The following is a 16,329-nucleotide window of genomic DNA, read 5'->3' as shown; positions in this document are numbered from 1 at the left end:
TACATCACGGCTCATAAACTTACCTGGAACTGCTAAAACAAGTCCACGTGGGTATGCAAGTACTGTTACTAAGGCAGTTCTTTTTCTCGAATCATTTAACTTCACTCGCTCTATTTTGTCGGTCAAATAATCCGTCCAGTACAGGTATCTAAGTAGGTACAATGTATGTTAAAGTAATATCGGCAGTAATATCAGTCCAGTACAGGTATCGAAGTAGGTACAATGTCTGTTAAAGTACTGAGTGGTTCACAGTCCTTTGAAATGTAGATCAACTAATAAGAGCAGGGCTAGCATTGATATCTTATGAAATGACTAAAACTTGAGTTAAGTCATTCATTTCATAATCTCTATTACTTTCCTCATTGCATATTTTAAATGGTACAAGTGGTTTTATTGCATTTTAATATTTTTCTCAATCAAAAGATAGATGTGAAGTTAATGGAAATTGACACAAGACATACTGTACTGTAAACAAATATAGATAGTGACATACCCGTTAGTTGTGTCTAACTCAATTGCATGTGGATATATTAATCCTGTGTCAATCAGAATTGTTCTGTTCGTTCCATCCAGATTTATTACTTCAATTCGGTCTTTTCTATTATCTGTCCAATAAAGCTTCTTTCCAGTTCCATCAACGACAAAACCAAGCGAACCTTAAATAATGATGAGCAATTAAACAACCATAACGTTGTAATCACATACTGTGGAATCTTACTTACATAAATGTTATAATAATTATAACATACTTTGAAATAAACGTTTCCCTTCCCCCCCCCCCCCTCCCTCAAATAAACGCCCGGGCGATTTTCCCATCGAATAAACGCGCCATAAAACCGCACTTGAATAAATACGGCATTACAGACAGTAGACAAAAACGCCTTGTGGATATGCAATGTTTTATTTATGTGTAGAATCTTTGTTGATTTAGATATTATTGAAAAATAAATCTCAAGTAAATAAAATGTTAGCTGAAAGGGATTGGCAAATAAATTGCAGATCTTTAGAGACGTTTATGTCTAGTTTTCTCAATGTTAATGTTCAACCTCTCAAATCGCACACACGGGTTATGTATAATATAATTATTTTTAATAGACTATCATGTGCAGATTGATACAGTTTTGGCCTAAGTTCTGTACAAGATATGTCGGTTTTAGAGTATTATTCGGATCGTCGCATCCCGTTTAATCACAATACATGTAGGCCTATAAGTAATTCGCGATGCACAGTTATGTGTTTAGTGTGTTAGTTCACCAGTCGGCGTTTCGATTTTTGTCTGTAAAATTTGACCTCAAGTATTATACGTATGAAACGCCATATGTGCAAAAATATTAACTTTTTGCTAATATAAATTCTAAACACAGTTTTGTAGAACCTGGACTACGATTTATGGTTCGAATTATATAAACTGCTGTAGGCCCTATAATGGTATAATCGCTGATGTAAATATGGACTATTGGGCTACCCTCGCTTTATTGTAATTGCTTCAGAAATCATTACTCGATCCTATTGTTTAGGTAAACTGTTTATAAAAATCAGACGGATTTAATTATTGTTTGTGCTTATTCTCTAAAACTATGCACAAAGTGTTACAACTTAGACTATACACATTCCGAACGATACGACATGACTAAGTATGCACCAAAAATGGATACTGATTATTACAAAATAGAACAATGTTTAGGATGTTGTTTAACTGATTTTGTACGTACGTACTTATATATCTGTTACCTTGATTACTATTTAGGCCGAAGGCATTATGAATGAATAAAATGTAAGTAGTTTAAAAAGGAAACAATTATGAAAAGTAGGCCTACAGTATTCGGACAAAAGATAACAAAATGTCAACAATTAAATGACAACTCCATTATTATTCCTAATAAAAAAACAGAAGAATTAAAATTGAGAATAATATTTGTTTTACTTACCAACTGATGACAAAAGAACTTCATGTTGGTTCGTGACAAATGAATAACGTTCAATAGTCCTCTTGCTCAAGTCAGACCAGTATAATGTTGATGTGCTAACATCATAATCAACAGCGGAGGGGTAGGTTAATGTAACATTCTGCATTGCTGCAGTAAATCTTAACTCGCTGTCACTGGAACTTATGTGTGACATGTATATTCCAGGAGGATTGAAATTAGCAACAAACATAACATCACCTGTAAACAAACACTTTTAATTAAATGAAATATCTAAGGAAAAATAATGACACAAGTATACATTAGCATTCTAATCATTTTTAAAATATTAATTAGTGAGAAAAAATGTTTACAGGTTTATTTAAAAAAAAAAGGCAAAATCCTTTTTATTTTAAATACTTTCTAATACACGATAAATAAAACAAATCATTCAACTCAACACTTATATCAACAGTTTCAAATAAGACAACCAGAAACGAATCTGTGTAAGATTGCTTAGTCCCGGTCATATTACTGTATTTTTTCGAATAAACGCCCGACATTAAACACAAGACAAGGGTCGATTATTTCTTTTAAACATGCATATACACACAATACTGTATTGTAACACGTTTGTATTAGTAATAGAATGTATTGACTTCCATGATGTAGGCTACCATTTACCAAAATTGTTGATACAGTTTTTAAGAGATTTTGTCACTTCTTGATATTAATTGTGTTGTATTTATTTTTTATTTATCGAGGAGAAATTTATTTGATTACCGTATTTATTCGAATAAACGCTACATGGCTCAATAATGTTTTTTGTTTTTTTTTCGTGTGTAATATATGGTAACCTAATCAAATAAATACCCCCACCACTGGGTATGAACAATTACAACACAATTAGCCTAATATAAAGAAATGATATAATCAAATAAAAATGTTTGGTAAATTGTAGACCATGTCAATCAATTAATTCTACTACAAATAATAATACTATGTGCATGTGGCGGGGAGTGCATTCGAGGAAATAAATAAACTCCCGGTGGGCGTTTATCCGAGTGGGGGTATTTATTCAAGGTCGATTCAACAACGATGTTATATGTGGGAAGGGCGGGGGACGTTTTCCGTGGGGCATTTATTCAAAGCGGGGCGTTTATTCAAATAAATACGTTATACATGTTACTGTACCATCCCCCAACAAATAAATAAAGAGGAGACACGGATTACATATCGCACATGTAACGAATAATCGAATAAGAAACTGTCTTACCTGTGCAATGTACAATGCATACAAATAGAAATACCAGTTGTTTTGCGTTTTCCATTATGTAGGCCTATCACTATATTCACGAAGGAAGTAAATCTTACATGCCCTGTCCAACAATGAACTACAGTACGACTATTATCTGCTATTTATACGCGGAAATTAACCATAATACATATAACATTTACTGCGCATGTGTGGGGTTTCTGCCAAATTATTATACAAGAGTCTACCAATTCCAGGATTTGAAAAAAATAATTCATTTATAATATGCGCGCATCATGCTATATAATACAGCATGATACATAATTCAAACATAATGCATCGCGTTATATATAACAGCATGTAATTTACATATTTTATTTAACATCAATGGTGTATATTTTATTTACACAAATAATGTTATATTATAACACAGTGTGTCATTTACATGCATTTTGTAATATATAACATACAGGTCTGCCTAGCGTATTTCATTTACAGGAATCATGTTATATTATTACATACTGTAGTATGATGTATATTTCATTTACATGTATCTTGTTAAGTATCCCTATTTTAAGTCTAAAAAGGGCCAATCTGGGAAAAAATTAGAAACAAGTGTTTCTCAACTGATTTGAGTTATATAGGTTCTATATATCCACCAAAAAAAAGTTCCAGCTCATCTGGCCTGGGGAAAGCCGCCATTTTGGATTTTTAAAATGGCCGCCATAAAATACATATTTTTGCTCATATATCAGCTTCCACATCATGTATGGATATGATTTTGGTGGCAAAGTATATGTTTTGAGGGTCAATGAATCCAAATACAGCATTTTGAAGTTTACTGAATATCCGCCATCTTGTTTTTCAAAATGGCCGCCATAAAATACAGATTTGTACTCATCTCAACTTCTACATCGTGTATGAACGTGATTTTAGTGACAAAGTGTAGTTGTGAGTGTCAAGAAATCGAAAAACAGCATTTTCGTAATTCACTCAATGGCCGCCATTTTGTTTTTCAAAATGGCCACCATAAAAATACAGATTTTTGCTCTTATCTCAGCTTCCACATAATGTATGGAAGTGATTTTGGTGGCAATGTATATATTTTGAGGGTCAAGGATTTCAATTACAGCATTTTTTTGAAGTTCACTTAATGGCCACCATTTTGTTTTTTCAAAATGGCCGCCATAAAATACAGGTTTTGCTAATTTCGTAGCTCATATACATAATGAAGACATGATTTTGATAACTAAGTCTATGTTTTGATTGTTACAGAATAAAACTTGGTTACTTCATTGTTTTAATCACTACAAATTTGTTTCGTACGACCAGCATGTAGCTGGCCGCACTCTTCAGGTGAAATGTAAAACATAGTATAATATATATATATATATATATAATATAATATATATAGTATATTGTTGTAGTGCTGACAACATAATGCTTTTAATACATGACACACTTCAATGTTGCAAACATGTTTGAATACCCAGCGGAAGAGTCAGCAATCTCCTCTCCAAACCTACATACGCACGCCAACGGTATGGTTTGCATGGAATTTTCTGAAAACTTGCAGCTGCTGTTGCTGGACGATTTGGACAAAAAAAATAGGGCCTACAAATTGCGACGTGCGCCAATCTGAAGAAGCAAAGCCCCTTTCTCACAAGCCCCTTTCTCACAGAGCTGTGTGCCAGGAATATTGCGGGAATATACCATTACCATGCCGGTATGGTTTTCTGTGAGAACGGGTCGTCTTGGCATCATGCCGGCATCGACATGACCTGCTTTAGACCTAGTAATATTCTAGGGATATTCCCCGCAATGCCAGACGGGCATTCTGTGAGAACGTAACGCCGTTATATTCCGGGGTTATATTTAATTCCCCGTCGAGGCTTTGGCACCTTGCGCGGTCAAGTGTATCACTTTGGCGCCGATTCAATTCAATTAACAATAATAATGTCGAACTGGAGGGATAATGAGATAAGAGAGCTGCTTAAAATAAGGGGACAAGAAGACATTTGTAGCATAATCTATACTAGGCCTAGGCCAGCAGCTCTTTGTTGGTGCCTGACCCTTCGTCACCTTGTAAATTGTACAGCCTTCTAAGGTGTTTTACAGATTGCCGATGACGGCTAATTAATTGCTGTACCTGTATAATATATGCACAATATACTGTACATAGCATGTATTGCATAAATATGCTATAAAGGAAGATAATAATCTGTAACTTAAAATTCGCCGCCATATATCGCAAGAAATACAAAAGAATAATAAAATCACTGATTTTAATTTTTCATACAGACAAAATATCGAAATTATAAACTTTTACTGAAATCAAAATAAACGATTCTTTATTAATATCATCATCATCATTTTAAAGTAGTTATTACACAAAAGTTTTTACATTTCGCAACTAATGTGCACTTTTTAAAGTGTCCATTTATAAACAATACAGAGGATACAAATTGGAAAAAATATCACACCACAACAATAATTGTGTTTATGTTTATTTTTGTCCAGGACTATGTTTTTAAATTTGTTTTCCTTTTTTTATATGATGAAATACATTTTTATTTTCTAAAATTAAAGTATCATAACATTTTCTTCCTTGTAAGGATATTGAACCAACGCTATCACGTGTTTTAGTGGTTACAGCATTTTTTTTAATTTTCCAAACCTTTGTCGTTTCCTTATAAATTGGTTTTAGGTATAGCAAGTAAGAGACAAAACAAGGTGTGTTTTATGTTATAGTTCCTTATAATATGATGAACTTAACATACTAAATTCTATATAGGTATTGTTTCATTTTTATTAATATATTTGTCAAACAGAATCGATAAATAATAAATTATTATATTAACACATTTCAGAAATATAACGATAAATAAACAAATAAAAAACAACAAAACAAACAAGAATGAAACACATTCAAATATAAGCGGCGATGTTATAATATTGTTATTAGGCCTACAGTAATTATTTAATTTTTTTTATTGTAAGTCTTTAGGCAATGTGGCCAAGGATTACCAATAGTGAATTGATCACTGTCCTATCAGATAGGTGGTAATCCCCCTATTCAGGGCTTATGTTGTGAACCAGTTCACCTGGCCCCGGTAACCCCCTACTCTTCTCGAATATTGAACTGGGTTCTTTAAAGTGCACACATGTTATAACTGTGTACACTGGACCTACGGTTTATAGTCCTTATCCGAGAAGACTTGTTCCATCACCAGAACTACTGTAGGAGCGAGTCGGCCTCGAACCCTTGCCGATGTTGTTGGCTCTTAGGTACGGTAAACTTGCCTGCCTTAACCGCTCGGCTATTTGACTCGCTCTATTAATATAACATATCTATTTAAAAAATAATAATGTCTTTTTTTTGTTATTACTACTGTAAGCATATTCATTTGTTTGTTTTTTTTTTCTTTTTTTCAATTATAAATAATTTTGCAAACAAATAATATATGTTGTGTTCTACAATCTCAACGATGCACAATTATAGGCCTAATCACAAAGTAATGTATTTAATTTACAGGAAAAAATCACTAACGTTTATATTTAAACATGGAAACATGGAAGTTCATGTTATTCCCACTTTCCTGACTGGAGAAAATCAAAATAACTAAATATATAATTATTATGATTATCATGTTAAACTCCTAGGAGTAAAATTCCGACAAAACTTTAAAAATAATATGGTTTTATATAAAAGTTGCTTGCGTCCATGCTTGGAATATGTATTCCCCTTTTGAATTCAGGTTTAACGGAAGATAATAGCAATAATTTAGAAAGAATCTAAACAAGAGTGTGTAAATGCATCTTAAACAATGCTTACATTTCTTATTCAGATGATTTAACCTCTGTCTCTCTTTTAAAAAACATTTTGATTCAAATTCGAATACGTTTGTAAAACTAATCTAATTTTATTTAAAAATACTGTAAAAAATGCAGCAATTCAGCCTTTGACTGCAAATCTCCAAAATCTCTCAAAATTAAAAAAATACACCTTTTTTACTTATTAAATATTTATTAATCGGTTATGTCTCGATCTGCAGTACCAACATATTTTTTTTTTCTGTTATTCATATTTTAGATTATGAAATTTATTATGATTTTCTTCAATGCATTTCTTTTCTTTTTTATTTGTGTTAAGGCTCGCCCAACACAAGATGTTTACAAACATCTTTCAGGGCTTTTGCCTTCATTTTCTGATATACTTTTATAATTCTGTACAATCCTGTTTCTTGTTTTCCTACAGTATGTATTCAGATTTTGTAAATAAATGTCTATTGAATTGAATTATTGAATTGAAAAAAATGTATTTTTTCATGGCAATTCTTGTCAAAATAAAAATACCAATATATATATACGATGACAAAAATATTGAAACATACAATAAATAAATAAAATAGAAAAAATGGTACTTTATTTATTTATACTATATTCTGTATTTTATTGTAATAATTAATAACAATTGTATTCATTTGTTTGTTTTTGTGCATTGTTAAATTTATTTTTACTTCTGTAGGTATATTTTAATATACTTCTGATTTTGTTGAATTAAATAAAACACCACGTGGACTTCCTTACAAAAAGTACCGTGAAAAGTACATACACGTTTATTGCCCGCCATTACCAGATTATTGATCTAAAGAAAACTATCAGTTAGCATTGTCTATAATACAGTAGTTGACATTATGAAGAGGTGTACCGTGACTGAACAATATGTATGCATACATTTAGTGTAACAGTGCTGACAACATACATGACACGCTTACTCTCCTCTTTAGACATACCGTACATACGCTACTTGTATCATTTGCATGGATTTTCGAAACTCCAGCTGATGCTGTTGTTGGCCGATTTGGACAAACTACAAATTGCGACGAGTGTCAACTTGAAATAGTTATGTCCATCTTGGCGTGTCATACTAAAGATTGCGACGAGTGCCAATTGACAAAGCAAGACAATTTAAAAATCTAGCACAAAATCTAGTAATATTGTATTCATATTTTACAAAGATACCGTTTTAAAACCGTGTAATCGCTTAATTTCAGTAAGGCAGAGTTACTAGGTATATGGTTAAACAAAAAATGTTTCTCTAAAATAATTTCATTTAGACGCCAAAAAATAAGCCTACCAAATCTACGTTTCACTTTTTTATTTTGTAAAGCTATACATAAACTAAAGAAAAATGCCCTTTTGTTTAAGGTCCATACTGTTTTGGCTACGAAATAAATGTTAACTTGAATGAATGGATGAAATACAACAGAATAAAATCACTGATTTGGATATTGTTCATACAAAGAAAATAGAAAAAAAACCCGATTTATTTTTGTCTAATTAAACTTTTTTTTTAAATTTGCAATGTTTTATATTTTGCACATTTATTTGTATTGTTAATTTATAATCCAAAACAGATGATAACATTTGAAGTCAGAACAAAGAAATAATTCTTTTCATTTTCTTCAGGTTAAGTTCTTTATAATATAACATCAAGAAAATGAAAATAAATATTCATATGAATTTAATATTGAATGTCTATCTAAAATTATTATTTTATCTTCCTTGTAAAAGTCCAGTAAACCGACGATATCTACGTGTTTTAGTGTTTACGGCAATTTTTTGAATATTTCAAACATTACATATTTCTTTATGAAGTGGTTGAAGGTGGAGATCTAATAACTTCCTAATGAAACAAGTTTAACGAAATATAGCGAGTAAATAGACAATTAAAGTTGTTGTTTTTACGCTGTAGTTCCTCAATACTTGGTTTCCATAGAGACGCAACGCAAGAACGTAAGCGCAACGTAGTTTACCAATCACAATCGATGAATCATCCGAACTGTCGCTTGTGATTGGTCAAAACGCTTGAGTGTCTGAGAACCAAGCTTCATAAACCTTGTTTCATTTTTTATTTATTCAAACTGTGTCGGGATGAGAATATTTATATAAACACATTTAAAAAGATAAAGATAAAACAACTACATACTATACAAAAAAAACAGAATGTTTTTAACTATTATTTAATAATGAAATACAATCAAACGCAAGCGGTGATTTTTGTTAATTTATTAGGCTTATACTAGTTAAAATAGTCTCTCTTTTTCATGTATACATTTTATTCAAATTATTGCTAATTATTATATTACTTTATTTTTGTTTCACATTTTCGTTTTACTTACCTGTAATAAAACTATGCGTGTATTTCATAGTGTTGCATATACATTTTGTTTTCAATTAAAAGGGATGGCAAATTTAAGTGTTCATATGAACATGTCACTAAAGTAAGTCAATGTTTAGCAAAATGAACACGGGCAGAAACATTATGAATTATGTAACAGTACAACTTGGAGAAACTGACCGCATTATATGCACGTACACATATAAATCTAATAAGCGTTCATAATGATCACACCATTATAATGTTATATAGTCTAGTAGGCATAGGGGCCTCATGATGTACTTTTTTAAAGGATTTGGAGCATCACCATTTTGATGATGTCATTCATTCAGAATGACAACAATCCCTGTTTACTAGGGTAATATTGCTTTGGTCTAAAGCTTCGAGATGCCTACACACATTTACAGATTATATAGCTATTATTACGCCATTTGCTACAGTTTACGAAAATGGGTTTAGTTGGAAAATTGTAATACCGTTTTTATGTTCAGGCATAGTTCTAAGAATAGGTTTGGTCTGAAAATTGTAATACACACTGCTTATTGTCGATAGCATGATTTCTGCCTGTTGATGTAGTCCTAGAAATAGGTTTGGTCTAAAGACAATCGGATACAGTCTTGTTTCGTTTGAAATGTTGAAATCAAATGTTGAAGAAAAAAAATGGTTGTCAACAAGGATAGTATTGTTTTTTTTATAGAATGATTGTACTACTGTATTGTGAATATTGCAAACATATTTTTTTTTTATGTTGGCAAAATAATATTAAAATGATTTTTGAATACATGACCTTTGGTTAACAAGAAAAACAAAGGATGGTAGGCCGATTTTGTGCTGTTATTAAATGTACCTAGTTCTGAAAATGGATTGTTTTAAAAACCAGATGCTGTACATACTGATTCAATTTATTACCGATACAAACAATTCTAAACAATCAGTTCTGCAATCTAATAAGCTTCACCCTGAAACCGCGTAATTACGTATTTGAAAACAACAAAAAAAGAATTTTCGAGAATGTTCGCTGAGCAACTAAAATACATATTTGCGTTTAATGTATAGGTGGCGCCCTGTCATTTCACGCTTTGTTTTGGTTGGCTGAGTGAGCTGACACAGTTGTGACCTTATCGGTTACATAGGGTTGTCGTGACGTCGTTGTGGTGTATAATCCACACCACACCAATAATTGTGTTTATGTTTTTGTGTTGTTCAGGCCTATGTTTTTAAATTTGTTTTCCTTTTTTATATGATGAAATATATTTTCGAAAATCAAAGTATCATAAGATTTTCTTCCTTGTAAGGATATTGAACCAACGCTATCACGTGTTTTGGTGGTTACAGCAATTCTTTGAATTTTCCAAACCTTTGTCGTTTCCTTATAAATTGGTTTTAGGTAAATATAGCAAGTAAGATACAAAGTAAGGTGTGTTTTTATGTTATAGCTCCTTACAATAATTATGATGAAGTTAACATACTAAACTCTATATATGTATTGTTTTATTTTTATTAATATTTTTACCAGTCAAACAGAGTCGATAAATAATAAATTATTATATTAACACATTTCAGAAAAATAACGATAAATAAACAAATTAAAAATAACAACACAACAAACAAGAATGAAACCCATTCAAATATACTATACGATGTTATAATATGGTTATTAGGCTTACAGTATTTAAAATAACGTATCTATTTCAAAAATAATTTAATGTCCTTTTTTTGTTATTAGTAAGCCTATTGATTTGTTTTGCTTTTGTTTTTTTTTTCTTATTTTCAATTATAAATAATATTAAAAATAACTAATACTGTTTACTACAATCTCAACGATGCAAAATAATAGGCCTAATCTCAAAGTACAGTAATATACTCACAGGAAAAAAATCACTAACGTTTATATTTAAACATAGAAAATAAAATTTCATGTTATTCCCACTTTACTGACTGAAGAAAAACAAAATTACTAAATATATAATTATTATGATTATCATATTAAACTCCTAGGAGTAAAATTCCGACAAAACCACAAATAATATGGTTTTATATAAAAGTTGCTTGCGTCCATGCTTGGAATATGCTTGTCCCCTTTTGAATTCAGGTTGAACCGAAGATTATAGCAATAATTTAGAAAGAATCTAAACAAGAGTGTGTAAATACATCTTAAACAATGCTTACATTTCTTATTCAGATGATTTAACCTCTGTTGTTTTAAAAATACTTTGATTCGAATTCGAATAATTAAATTATGCAAATATTTGTCTATATTTTTTGTCTATTTAATGAATACGTTTTTAAAACTAATCTAATTTTATTGAAAAATATTGTAAAAAAATGCAGCAATTCAGCCTTTGGCTGCAAATGTATTTTTTTATGGCAATTCTTGTCAAAATAAAGATACCAAGATATATTATATGATGACAAAAAAACATAAAAAAATAAATAATATAGAAAACATGTTTCTTTATTTATACTTTATTCTGTATTTTAATAATTAATAACAATTGTATTCATTTGTTTGTTTTTCCGCTTTTTAAAATTTATTATTACTTCTGTAGGTATATTATTATACTTCTGATTTTGTTGAATTAAATAAAACGCCATTTGGACTTCCTTACAAAACGTACCGTAAAAAGTACATACACGTTTATTGCCCGCCATTACCAGATTATAGATCTAAAGAAAACTATGAGTTAGCATTGTCTATAATACAGTAGTTGAAATTATGAAGAGTACCGTGACTGAACAATATGTATGCCATACATTTAGTGTTACAGTGCTGACAACATACATGACACGCTTACTCTCCTCTCTAGACCTACAGTACATACGCTAGTTGTATCATTTGCATGGTATTTTCTAAACTCCAGCTAATGCTGTTGTTGGCCGATTTGGACAAACTACAAATTGCGACGAGTGTCAACTTGAAATAGTTATGTCCATCTTGGCGTGTCATACTAAAGATTGCGACGAGTGCCAATTGACAAAGCAAGACAATTTAAAAATCTAGCACAAAATCTAGTAATATTGTATTCATATTTTACAAAGATACCGTTTTAAAACCGTGTAATCGCTTAATTTCAGTAAGGCAGAGTTACTAGGTATATGGTTAAACAAAAAATGTTTCTCTAAAATAATTTCATTTAGACGCAAAAAAATAAGCCTACCAAATCTACGTTTCACTTTTTTATTTTGTAAAGCTATACATAAACTACAGAAAAATGCCCTTTTGTTTAAAGTCCATACTGTTTTGGCTACGAAATAAATGTTAACTTGAATGAATGGATGAAATACATCAGAATAAAATCACTGATTTGGATATTGTTCATACAAAAAAAATAGAAAAAAAACCCGATTTATTTTTGTCTAATTAAACTTTTTTTTTAAATTCGCAATGTTTTATATTTTGCACATTTATTTGTATTGTTAATTTAAAATCAAAAACAGATGATAACATTTGAAGTCAGAACAAAGAAATAATTCTTTTCATTTTCTTCAGGTTAAGTTCTTTATAATATAACATCAAGAAAATGAAAATAAATATTCATATGAATTTAATATTGAATGTCTATCTAAAATTATTATTTTATCTTCCTTGTAAAAGTACAGTAAACCGACGATATCCACGTGTTTTAGTGTTTACGGCAATTTTTTGAATATTTCAAACATTACATATTTCTTTATGAAGTGGTTGAAGGTGGAGATCTAATAACTTCCTAATGAAACAAATTTAACGAAATATAGCGAGTAAATAGACAATTAAAGTTGTACGCTGTAGTTCCTCAATACTTAGTTTCCACAGAGACGCAACGCAAGAACGTAAGCGCATCGTAGTTTACCAATCACAATCGATGAATCATCCGAACTGTCGCTTGTGATTGGTCAAAACGCTTGAGTGTCTGAGAACCAAGCTTCATAAACCTTGTTTCATTTTTTATTTATTCAAACTGTGTCGGGATGAGAATATTTATATAAACACATTTAAAAAGATAAAGATAAAACAACTACATACTATACAAAAAAAAAACAGAATGTTTTTAACTATTATTTAATAATGAAATACAATCAAACGCAAGCGGTGATTTTTGTTAATTTATTAGGCTTATACTAGTTAAAATAGTCTCTCTTTTTCATGTATACATTTTATTCAAATTATTGCTAATTATTATGTTACTTTATTTTTGTTTCACATTTTCGTTTTACTTACTTGTAATAAAACTATGCGTGTATTTCATAGTGTTGCATATACATTTTGTTTTCAATTAAAAGGGATGGCGAATTTAAGTGTTCATATGAACATGTCACTGAAGTAAGTCAATGTTTAGCAAAATGAACACGGGCAGAAACATTATGAATTATGTAACAGTACAACTTGGAGAAACTGACCGCATTATATGCACGTACACATGTAAATCTAATAAGCGTTCATTAAATGATCACACCATTATAATGTTATATAGTCTAGTAGGCATAGGGGCCTTATGATGGACTTTTTTAAAGGATTTGGAGCATCACCATTTTGATGATGTCATTCATTCAGAATGACAACAATCCCTGTTTACTAGGGTAATATTGCTTTGGTCTAAAGCTTTGAGATGCCTACACACATTTACAGATTATATAGCTATTATTACGCCATTTGCTACAGTTTACGAAAATGGGTTTAGTTGGAAAATTGTAATACCGTTTTTGTGTTCAGGCATAGTTCTAAGAATAGGTTTGGTTTGAAAATTGTAATAGACACTGCTTATTGTCGATAGCATGATTTCTGCCTGTTGATGTAGTCCTAGAAATAGGTTTGGTCTAAAGACAATCGGATACAGTCTTGTTTCGTTTGAAATGTTGAAATCAAATGTTGAAAAAAAAATGTTTGTCAACAAGGATAGTATTGTTTTTTTTTATAGAATGATTGTACTACTGTATTGTGAATATTGCAAACACATTTTTTGTTTATGTTGGCAAAATAATATTGAAATGATAGTTGAAAAAATGACCTTTGGTTAACAAGAAAAACAAAGGATTGTGTTGTGTGCTGTTATTAATTGTAGCTAGTTCTGAAAATGGATTTGTTTTTAAAAACCAGATACAGTACATACTGATTAAATTTATTTCCGAACAAACAATTCTAAATAATTAGTTCTGTAATCTGATTAGCATCACTCTGAAACCGCGAATCTACGTATTTGAAGAAAAAAAAAACCAAGAATTTTCGAGAAAAATATTTGTGTTTAATGTATAGGTGGCGCCCTGTCATTTCACGCTGTTTTCCTATGAATAATTCTAACTATCCACTTCTGACTCTTTGATCTATATTCCGAACACACACTTTGTCTCCTTCTTTGAATTCTCTAAGCGTCTTATTGCTGATTGGTTTTCTCTGACTTCCCTGGTTATTTTCAACTTTCAACACGTGACGTTCAGTTTTCGGTAAAAGTTCTAATCAAGTATTTTTAGTCGCGTGGACGCGACTCTATAGTTCACTTTGTCGGTCGGTCTGTCTGTCGGTCCGGTATCACTATGCGTTTTAGCACGCGACTTATGGCTGTTGACCTTGTTTTTTCATAGGTCGAACACCAACCTATAGTTTTGGGTCTTTGACTGTCTTATTCCGCGACTATTAAATCGGAGAGCTGTTTTCTGACTGCAACTCTCGTCTGACATTTATAAAAGATGGAAGCAACCAACGTATTAATGAATTTTTTTTTAAATTACTTTTTCTTTTTTGTTCGTTGAACAATAAAAAATTCATAAAAATATTTTTTATTTTTTTTTTATTTATTTCATATTTCATGATACCAAAAACAGGACCGAATTAAAATATTCTACCAATTTTTTATTTGTATAATATAGGCCTAATATATGAGCTAGATCTACGAAAGCCAATTTATGAAAAGACTGCGTCATTTGGAATTTACCTGGGAAAAACCCAAAAAACTGAAATTATAAATTTAAATCAGCTAGATAGTAAAACAATATATTTGTAGAGATGTAAATGTACACAGAAAACAAGAATGGTCAGGAAAGAGCACAGTTAGTCTGGCCCCTAACAGTTATGTTATTACATACAATACTGTACATATAAAACTAAATTTACTTTAATAATTTACAACAAAAAAATAATATTTAGTAATAATATATTAAATAATAATAAAGATGCTATAAATATTACCAGTATTAATAAATATAATAAATGTAATAATAAATATAATTAATTCATAAGTTAAAATCTCTATTTACTTTGTATTATATTTATTTTAATTAGGCCTAATATAAGTAATAGTAATATGAATTACCATTATTAGGCTACAAGTTAAATTAGGACCATAACTTCTTACTAACTTTATAATTAATTTTGACATTTTTAGCAACATGTTTTAAAGTTGAAAAAACAGTTTCCAATTTCTTACAGACCAGGAAACTATTAACTTTACAATATACAAATTGAGACGACAATGTGAATAAATATAGACACATTAGCGCCTCTAACGGTTTATTATGATTTGATATAATAATTGTACCCGTCTGTTTACAATTTTCTTAAAACCAATTAATATGACAATTTCTATTAAAATAAAAGAAAACGTAAGACATGGTTGTATTAATATATTATTTTGTTAATCGAATCACTTACAATTTCCACATAACCAATTAAAATAATAACCAATAGATAATGGTTTTTGAAAGTAAATAAATTGTTGTCAAACGTAAAAAAAAAATATATCAACATTATATTTAAATGTTGTTTTTATTTTTTTTTAAATAATTAAATAAAAATGAATGTATGGTAATTTAGAAGGGTACAAAATATGTTGTTTTTCAAAATGTGTATTTCTTACAGAATTAAAAATTGTTCTTTTTAGAAACTTGTTAGCATGTGAATCACATAATGTGGTTTGGAGATGTTGGCCATTTTCCGAAAAAAAATCCCTGTACTATAGTACCCGTACAGGAATATTTCAGAAAATATCCACATTTCAAACTCAGTATTGTTTTAC

The 16,329-nt window shown here is 30.3% G+C and overlaps 1 long non-coding RNA gene across 1 annotated transcript; it reads right to left on the bottom strand.

Annotated features, from left to right (window-relative positions):
• Window positions 1-1,910: 1,910 nt before the first annotated feature.
• On the bottom strand, window positions 1,911-3,253 carry LOC144855742 (uncharacterized). The gene is made up of 2 exons (XR_013614860.1): window positions 3,181-3,253; window positions 1,911-2,165 (listed from the first exon to the last, which is right to left on the bottom strand). It is a non-coding gene; the product is annotated as an uncharacterized LOC144855742 (long non-coding RNA).
• Window positions 3,254-16,329: the final 13,076 nt, after the last annotated feature.

Source organism: Antedon bifida, chromosome 11, assembly GCF_963402885.1.
Source record: "Antedon bifida chromosome 11, ecAntBifi1.1, whole genome shotgun sequence".
Taxonomy (NCBI): domain Eukaryota; kingdom Metazoa; phylum Echinodermata; class Crinoidea; order Comatulida; family Antedonidae; genus Antedon; species Antedon bifida.
Note: the sequence above shows the minus strand (reverse complement) of the source record. Positions and strands in the feature narration are given on the sequence as shown.